The following is a 9500-nucleotide window of genomic DNA, read 5'->3' as shown; positions in this document are numbered from 1 at the left end:
GGAAGGAAGTTGAGAAGCAGGACCACAAAGGTAGTAATCTCGGGATTGTTTCCTATGCCAAGTGACAGTGAGTATAGGAATAGAGTGAGGTGGGGGATAAATGCGTGGCTGAAGGATTGGAGCAGGGGGCAGGGATTCAGATTTCTGGATCATTGGGACCTCTTTTGGGGCAGGTGTGACCTCTACAAAAAGGACAGGTTGCACTTGAATCCAAGGGGTACCAATATCCTGGTGGGGAGGTTTGCTAAGGCTATTGGGGAGAGTTTAAACTGGAATTGCTGGGGGGTGGGAACCAAACTGAAGAGACGGAAGGAAGAGGCGGTTGGCTCCCAAATAGAGAAAGCTTGGAGACAGTGCGAGAGGGAGGATAGGCAGGTGATAGAGAGGGGACACGCTCAGACCAATGGTTTGAGATGTGTCTATTTTAATGTGATGAGTATTATGAACAAAGCAGATGAGCTTAGAGCGTGGATCAGTACTTGGAGCTATGATGTTGTGGCCATTACAGAGACTTGGAGGGCTCAGGGGCAGGAGAGGTTACTTCGAGTGCCAGGCTTTAGATGTTTCAGTAAGGACAAGGAGGGAGGCAAAAGAGGTGGGGGCATTGCAATGCTGATCAGAGATAGTGTCACGGCTGCAGAAAAGGAGGAAGTCATGGAGGGATTGTCTACTGAGTCTCTGTGTGTGGATGTTAGAAACAGGAAAGAGCCAATAACTCTACTGGGTGTTTTTTTAATAGACCACCCAATAGTAACAGGGATATTGAGGAGCAGATAGGGAGACAGATTCTGGAAAGGTGCAATAATAACAGGGTTGTCGTGGTGGGAGGTTTTAATTTTCCAAATATTGATTGGCATCTTCCTAGAGCAAGGGGTTTAGATGGGTGGAGTTTGTTAGGTGTGTTCAAGAAGGTTTCTTGACTCAATATGTAGATAAGCCTACAAGAGGAGAGGCTGTACTTGATCTGGTATTGGGAAATGAACCTGGTCAGGTGTCAGATCTCTCAGTGGGAGAGCATTTTGGAGATAGGGAACACAATTCTATCTCCTTCACCATAGCTTTGGAGAGGGATAGGAACAGACAAGTTAGAAAAGTGTTTAATTGGAGTAAGGGGAAATATGAGGCTATCAGGCAGGAACTTGGAAGCATAAATTGGGAATAGATGTTCTCGGGGAGATGTACAGAAGAAATGTGGCAAAAGTTCAGGGGATATTTGTGTGGAGTTCTGCATTGGTACGCTCCAGTAAGACAGGGAAAGGATGGTAGGGTACAGGAACTGTGGTGTACAAAGGCCGTTGTAAATCTAGTCAAGAAGAAAAGAGATTACGAAAGGTTCAAAAAGCTAGGTAGTGATAGAGATCTAGAAGATTATAAGGCTCGCAGGAAGGAGCTTAAGAATGAAATTAGAAGAGCCAGAAGGGGCCATGAGAAGGCCTTGGTGGATAGGATTAAGGAAAACCCCAAGGCATTCTACACGTATGTGAAGAGCAAGAGGATAAGACGTGAGAGAATAGGACCAATCAAGTGTGACAGTGGAGAAGTGTATATGGAACTGGGAAGATAGCAGAGGTACTTAATGAGTACTTTGCTTCAGTATTCACTACATAAAAGGATCTTGGCGATTATAGGAGTGACTTAAGCGGACTGAAAAGCTTGAGCATGGAGATATTAAGAAGGAGGATGTGCTGGAGCTTTTGGAAAACATCAAGTTGGATAAGTCATCGGGACTGGATGAGATGTACCCAGGGTACTGTGGGGGGCAAGGGAGGAGATTGCTGAGCCTCTGGCAATGATTTTTGCATCATCAATGGGGACGGGAGAGGTTCCCGAGGATTGGAGGGTTGCGGATGTTGTTCCCTTACTCAAGAAAGGGAGTAGAGATAGCCCAGGAAATTATAGATCAGTGAATCTTACTTCAGTGGTTGGTAAGTTGATGGAGAAGATCCTGAGAAGCAGGATTTATGAACATTTGGAGAGGCATAATATGAAAAGGAGTAGTCAGCATTGCTGCACATGTTGACTCTGTGGTTAAGAAAGCATACGGTGCTTTGGCCTTCATCAATCATAGGATTGAGTTTAGGAGCCAAGAGGTAATGTTGCAGCTATATAGGACCCTGGTCAGACCCCACTTGGAGTACTGTGCTCAGTTCTGGTTCCCTCACTATAGGAAGGATGTGGAAACCATAGAAAGGGTGCAGAGGAGATTTACAAGGATTGGGGAGCATGCCTTATGAGAATAAGTTGAGTGAACTTGGCCTTTTTTCCTTTGGAGTGACAGAGGATGAGGGGTGACAGATAGGTGGAGGGCAGGATGTTTTGAGGAAGTGGAGGGACTACAGAAGGACAGACAGATTAGGAGAATGGGCAAAGAAATGGAATACAGTGTCGGGATGTGTATGGTCATGCACTTTGTTAGAGGAAATGAAAGTGTTGACTATTTTCTAAATGGAGAGAAGGTACAAAAAAACTGAGGAGCACAGGGACTTGGGAGTTGTTGTGCAGGATCCTCTTAAGGTCAATTTGTGGTTGATTCTGTGGTGAGGGAGACAAATGCAATTTTAGCATTCATTTCAAGAGGACTAGAATATAAAAGCAAGGATGTAATGTTGAGATTTTATAAAGCACTGGTGAGGCCTCACTTGAAGTACTGCGGCCCATTATCTTAAAAAGGATGTGCTGAAACTGGAGAGAGTTCAAAGGAGGTTCACGAAAAATGATTCCAGGATTGAATGGCTTGTCATATGGAGAGCGTTTGATAGCTCTGGGCATATATTCACTAGAATTCAGAAGAATAAGGGGTGACCTCATTGAAACCTATCGAATGGCGAATGGCTTTGATACAGTGGATGTTTCCTATGGTGGGAGAGTCTAAGACCAGAGGACACAGCCTCAGACAGAGGGACATTCTTTTAGAACAGAAATGAGGAGGTATTTTTTTATCCAGAGTGGTGAATCTGTGGAATTCTTTGCCACAGGCAGCTTTGGAGGCCAAGTTTTTATGTATATTTAAGACAGGGGTTGATAGATTATTAATTGGTCAGGGCATGAAGGAATACGGGAGATTGGGGCTGAGAGGAAAATTGGATCAGCCATGATGAAATGGCGAAGCAGACTCAATGGGCCAAATGGCCTAATTCTGCTCCTGTATCTTATGGTCTTATGGTATTTTACCCCCATGGCCACCATATTGTATTCCCAGAGTCATAATCAAAGCTTCTGAAGCTAGTACTGTTATGTTTAAGGCCATGGGTTTGAAAATATTTGAAGAGCACAAAGATTAATCCTTCACAATACATTCTGCCTCTTGAATGTCATAAGCCTTTTACATCCAGCCTGCAGGCTTTAATAGAACCCCCACAGACACCCCACTACGCTACAAGCATATCTTAGGACTACTAAGCAAAAAAACAAAATGGCAAAAGCATCTCAATAGTACACCAGCCTCCAGGTATTCCAGAGGGCCACCAATGCTCTCCTGGGGTATAATCGTTATGGAACTGATATCGTACATTATGAATCTTATCTATTGACCATTGGATATGTTCAGCCAAATCTGTCATACTTTCTGCCACATCAGGGATGTATGTACAACAGTCCTGGCCTATTACAGTGCAGGCGTCTGCTTCCTTTGCCGCGGTATAATCCAAAGCCATTCTGTTCTGTAGGGTTACTGCCCACATGGCTAGCATCTCGGCCGATAACCGTGTCAGAGCCTGTTTCGTTTGCTTCAAAGCCAGGGCAGTCTCATTGACTAACACCTCCATGACTGAGGTCATCAGGATGACCCGCCTCGATAACCAGGCTGTACCATACAGGGGAAAAGCAATCATCCAGAACTGATCAGACTCCGTGATAACCTTTCTCTTCTGGGTTGGCCGGTCGGCCAGATCATCAACGTGATACACATAGCAGCCAGACCAGCCCTTGGGGAGCTCCACACCCAGCACATGCCGTTCAACTTGGGAAACCAACTGGCCTGAAAAGAGCATATTGCCACAGTAATAGTACCACACTGCTCTGTACCGTTAACGTGCATAGAGGTACACAAGCTATTTCCAATCAGAACCTGTCCATCTGAACAACAAGGGCAACTATTCCCGGATCATTTAACGTTGGTACTTCGGATTTACTCTGATCACGTGCTGGTACAACAGTTGGACAATGGCTGACAAGTTCACAATGCCTTCATTCCATGCTCAGTACTGAGTGTCTATCAGAGGGACGGGCATCAGTGCTCCCATGCCTGACTCCGTTGGAACCTGGGAGCACACCCAACACTTTGATATGCTCAGACGATCAGCACACTCGTGCACTATTCTGAGAAGGGTGTTAGCCGAGATCACCGCCGCTGCTGTGGCGAGGAGCGGCAGCAATGTCATGGCTATTTCTGCAAGGGAGGGAAGCACACAATCACTCCCTTTCAGTTAGTGATCGGGTGTTCAGACACATCGTTCACTGTGCCACCCACCGCCTATTGCCCAGCCCCAGTGCCACCATCTCCCCCGACTCTGGCAGCCCGGCTGGTTGTTGTACTCATATCTTCCCCGACTCCTCTTCCAATTCCATCTTTCTACGTCAGGGTGGTCAGACACCGCCAAATGTCGGGACAACAGGGACCCTCCTTGACCAGCAGGTCTGGAGTCAAGTTGTCCACCAGACAGTTCTGGCCTGTCCCTGTAACTCTCTGGATTCATCCCCAGGGGACCTGCAGCCATCCCCTTAGCTTCACCTGCTGGCATGTTGCACAACTGGCTGCTGCAATCTTGGCTTCATCGTTTATTTATTTATTTATTCAGAGATACAGCGTGAAATAGGCCCTTCTGGCCCTTCGAGCAGTGCCGCCAGCAACCCACCGACTGAACCCTAGCCTAATCACGGGGGAGCTTACAATGACCAATTAACCTACTGGGATATCTTTCGACTGTGGAGGGAAACCGTAGCACCCAGAGGAAACCCATGCATCCACAGGGAGGATGTACAAACTCCTTAAAGATGATGTCAGAATTGAACTCTGAACTCTGACACCCCAAGCGGTAATAGCGCCACGTTAACTGCTGCACCAGCTTGGCGTCCACAGTATGTCAGTGCCACCACTCAGACCTCTGTCCATTTCCTTACTCCTGCCACCCCTAGATGCCCACCCTTCTGATGTGGCCACGTGGCTAAACAACCTCGATCTGCCTCCTCTGGGGTCACCGTGGCTGTCGTTATCTGAGCAACTCTGTCAACAGCAGCATTGTATGCCACCTCCTCTGTGTCACGAGAAGTGTGCGTATCTACCTGGTAGACAGTGACCTGCTGCCACTAGGCATTGACCCAAAAGTTTTCCCAATAGGATTGCCCCAAAGGGGAAGCATATGTATCTCCAAATTTTGTCCATTGAGGCATCTGTACAGCCATCCAATTTGTCACAGCCCAGGAATCAGTATACATAAGAACATCAGAAATAGGAGCAGAAGTAGGCCACCTGGTCCGTCGAGCCTGATCTGGCCATGGAGTCATCTCCATCTACCTGCTTTTTCCCCATAATCCTTAATTCCCCTACTATGAAAAAATCTATCCAACCTTGTCTTAAATATATTTACTGAGGTAGCCTCCACTACTTCATTGGGCAGAGAATTCCACAGATTCTCTGTGAAAAGCAGTTTCTCCTCAACTCCGTCCTAAGTCTACTCCCCCAAATCTTGAGGCAATGTCCCCTAGTTCCAGTCTCACGTACCAGTGGAAATAACTTTCCTGCCTCTATCTTATCCATTCCTTTCATAATTTTACATGCTTCTATAAGATCTCCTCTCATTCTTCTGAATTCCAGCGAGTACAGTCCCGGACGACTCAATCTCTCCTCACAGTCTAACCCCCTTGTCTCTGGAATCAACCTGGTGAACCTCCTCTGCACCGCACTGATATATTCGTACTAATCCCGTGACCCCGCATAGGGGCAGCGTTACAGCCACCAGATCCACCAGCTCCCTCCCCTTGGCTGTTACCACTTTCCCCATTACAGGGTGGAGGGCAGTGGCCTTCCCCCACAGTTTGCCACTCTGCCAACTGCTAGAGTCATCGGTGAACCACACAGGTTTTTCTCCTCCGGGTTTAGGTCATCTACTGGTTTGCCACATTATGCAAGCAGTGGCGGGGGGGGGGGCGCGGGAGGTGGTTAAGGGTCGCAAACTCATCAAAGGTGTTATGGTCATTGGTGGGTATGGTCATAACCTGCTCATGAGAGGTTATGAGGGCTTACCCCATTGGGGTCTTTCTCCGCCCAGTCTACTATGTCCCATTGTCATTTGACGATAGCAGAGCTTTGAGCTTGGCTTACTTTGTGGGTCACATGATCAGATTTCACCCATTGCATAGTGGGTAAATAGGGTCTCAAGACCACCGTCTCCCAACCTGTCTGGTGTCTGATGACTGAAGACCCAGTACAGGCTAAGAGCCGACTCTCAAAAGGGGTGTATCTGATTGTGGCCTTGGGAAGGGTCCTGGTCCAAAACCCCAAGGGGACTTGATGCCGTGTCATTACCCTCCTCATACTCCTGTAGTTCAAAGGGTACCCAATGTTGTCTCAGAGCCAGGGGAAGAGCCTGTTTAACAGCCTGTTGACAATCCCAAAGGTGGGTTGCTGGTCGGGATCCACTGGAAGGGGGTCTTTTTCCAAGATGCCAGATACAATGGTCTCAGTATCTTCGTTAAGTGGATAATATGTTGTCACCAATACCCGAACAGTCCAACAAAATGCTGGCTCTCCTCTTTACAGGTGGGGACCATTGTCCCTAATATTTTTCATTTGGCTTTTTTCAGTATTTCCCATTGTTCAGAATGCCATTGTATTCCAAGGAATAACACATGCTGGCTGGAGCCATGGATCTTGTCAGGATTAATATATCATCCCCTGTTCCTCAGGGAGGTAACCACCTTGTCTAGTGCCCTCCCCACCATCTCTTCTGAGAACCCCTGCAATAGGATATAATCTATGTAGTGGGATGCTGAGATGGTTGGGTTGAACAGGTCCCTTGTAGGTCTTGAGCTATAATGCCATGGCACAAGTTTGCGCTATGTGCATATCCCCGTGGAAGATGACAAAAGGTAGACTGCCTACCTTCCCATGTAAAGGCAAACTGGTCTTGGGACGGCGGGGGGGGGGGGGGGGGGAGATGCAGTCAGGGGAATGGAGAAGAAAGCATTGGCCAAATCCACTACAGCACACCGATGCTTCCCCAGCCTAACCCCTATGTCCCCTACAATGGGCACTACATCCTGCTCTCATGACTATACCCCTTCCCCACACGAAACCACCACGGTGGGCTTCACAGCTGAACAGGTGAGAAGACAGCTGAAACGTCTCAACCCAAGCAAGGCTGAAGGACCGGATGGTGTCAGTACCAGGGTGCTCAAAGCCTGTGCCCCTCAGCTATGTGGAGTACTTCGCCATGTATTCAACCTGAGCTTGAGGCTCTGGAGGGTTCCTGTACTGTGGAAGACGTCCTGCCTCGTCCCTGTGCCAAAGACGCCGTGCCCCAACGGCCTCAATGTCTACAGACCAGTGGCATTGATGTCCCACATCATGAAGACCCTGGAGAGACTTGTTCTGGAGCTGCTCCGGCCTATGGTCAGGCCACAGTTAGATCCCCTCCAGTTCGCCTACCAGCCCCGACTAGGAGTTGAGGATGCCATCGTCTACCTGCTGAACTGTGTCTATGCCCACCTGGACAAGCCAGCGAGCACTATGAGGGTCATGTTTTTTGACTTCTCCAGTGCGTTCAACACCATCCACCCTGCTCTGCTGGGGGAGAAGCTGACAGCGATGCAGGTGGATGCTTCTCTGATATCATGGATTCTTGATTACCTGACTGGCAGACCACAGTACATGTGCTTGCAACAGTGTGTGTCCGACAGAGTGATCAGCAGCACTGGGGCTCCACAGGGGACTGTCTTGTTTCCCTTTCTCTTCACCATTTACACCTCGGACTTTAACTACTGCACAGAGTCTTGTCATCTTCAGAAGTTTTCGGATGACTCTGCCATAGTTGGATGCATCAGCAAGGGAGATGAGGCTGAGTACAGGGCTACGGTAGGAAACTTTGTCACATGGTGTGAGCAGAATTATCTGCAGCTTAATGTGAAAAAGACTAAGGAGCTGGTGGTATGCCTGAGGAGAGCTAAGGTACCGGTGACCCCTGTTTCCATCCAGGGGGTCAGTGTGGACATGGTGGAGGATTACAGATACCTGGGGATACGAATTGACAATAAACTGGACTGGTCAAAGAACACTGAGGCTGTCTACAAGAAAGGTCAGAGCCGTCTCTATTTCCTGAGGAGTCTGAGGTCCTTTAACATCTGCCGGACGATGCTGAGGATGTTCTACGAGTCTGTGGTGGCCAGTGCTATCATGTTTGCTGTTGTGGGCTGGGGCAGCAGGCTGAGGGTGCCAGACACCAACAGAATCAACAAACTCATTGGTAAGGCCAGTGATGTTGTGGGGATGGAACTGGACTCTCTCACGGTGGTGTCTGAAAAGAGGATACTGTCTAAGTTGCATGCCATCTTGGTCAATGTTTCCCATCCATTACATAATGTACTGGGTGGGCACAGGAGTACATCCAGCCAGAGACTCATTCCACCGAGATGCAACACAGAGCGTCATAGGAAGTCATTCCTGCCTGTGGCCATCAAACTTTACAACTCCTCCCTTGGAGGGTCAGACACCCCAAGCCAATAGGCTGGTCCTGGACTTATTTCATAATTTACTGGCATAATTTACATATTACTATTTAACTATTATGGCCCTATTACTATTTATTATTTATGGTGCAACTGTAACAAAAACCAATTTCCCCCGGGATCAATAAAGTATGACTATGACTATGACATCCTACTACGGCCGCCGTGAGGGGGTAGGGCATGCTTATTTAACTGCCTAAAGTCTATTGTCATTTGTCATGTTCTGCTCCCTTTCTGCACCAGCCACACCAGTCTATTAAAGAATGAGGGAACGTTGCCAGTCGAATAACCCCTTCTCAACAGTGCTTCCACTCTTGACCTGATCTCCTGGGTGGTACTGCTTGATGTCCTCCACCTTGGTTGGGGGTAGAATAACAAGGGGCTTCCCCTTGGCCAGTCCCACTAGTACTGTTGCTTGACCAGCCCACAAGAAAAATAGCCCCTTTTGGTCTGCAGGACACACCTGTCAACACATTCAAACCCAAAATGCCGAGACCATCACCGGGTAGGTCCTGGTTGTTCCAAGCCACTATCTCTCGGTCCGGGTTGGGAAGAGTGACACTCCTAGTCATTCATCATCATGCAGGGACCTCCCTACCTGTTGGGATTGCCTGAGATAATGGTATGCTCGACCCCAGTATCGACTAGCGCCATCCATCATTGTACATTTCCCTTCCCCCAGGTACCACAATAGGTACATAAGGCCTCAGGTCATCTGGATGAGAAAGGGAAATGAGTATATACTCTGGGAGCCTTGGCCACATCCGCTATGGGAGCGG

The sequence above is a fragment of the Mobula birostris genome, chromosome 12 (assembly GCF_030028105.1).
Source record: "Mobula birostris isolate sMobBir1 chromosome 12, sMobBir1.hap1, whole genome shotgun sequence".
NCBI classification, from domain to species: domain Eukaryota; kingdom Metazoa; phylum Chordata; class Chondrichthyes; order Myliobatiformes; family Myliobatidae; genus Mobula; species Mobula birostris.
Note: the sequence above shows the minus strand (reverse complement) of the source record.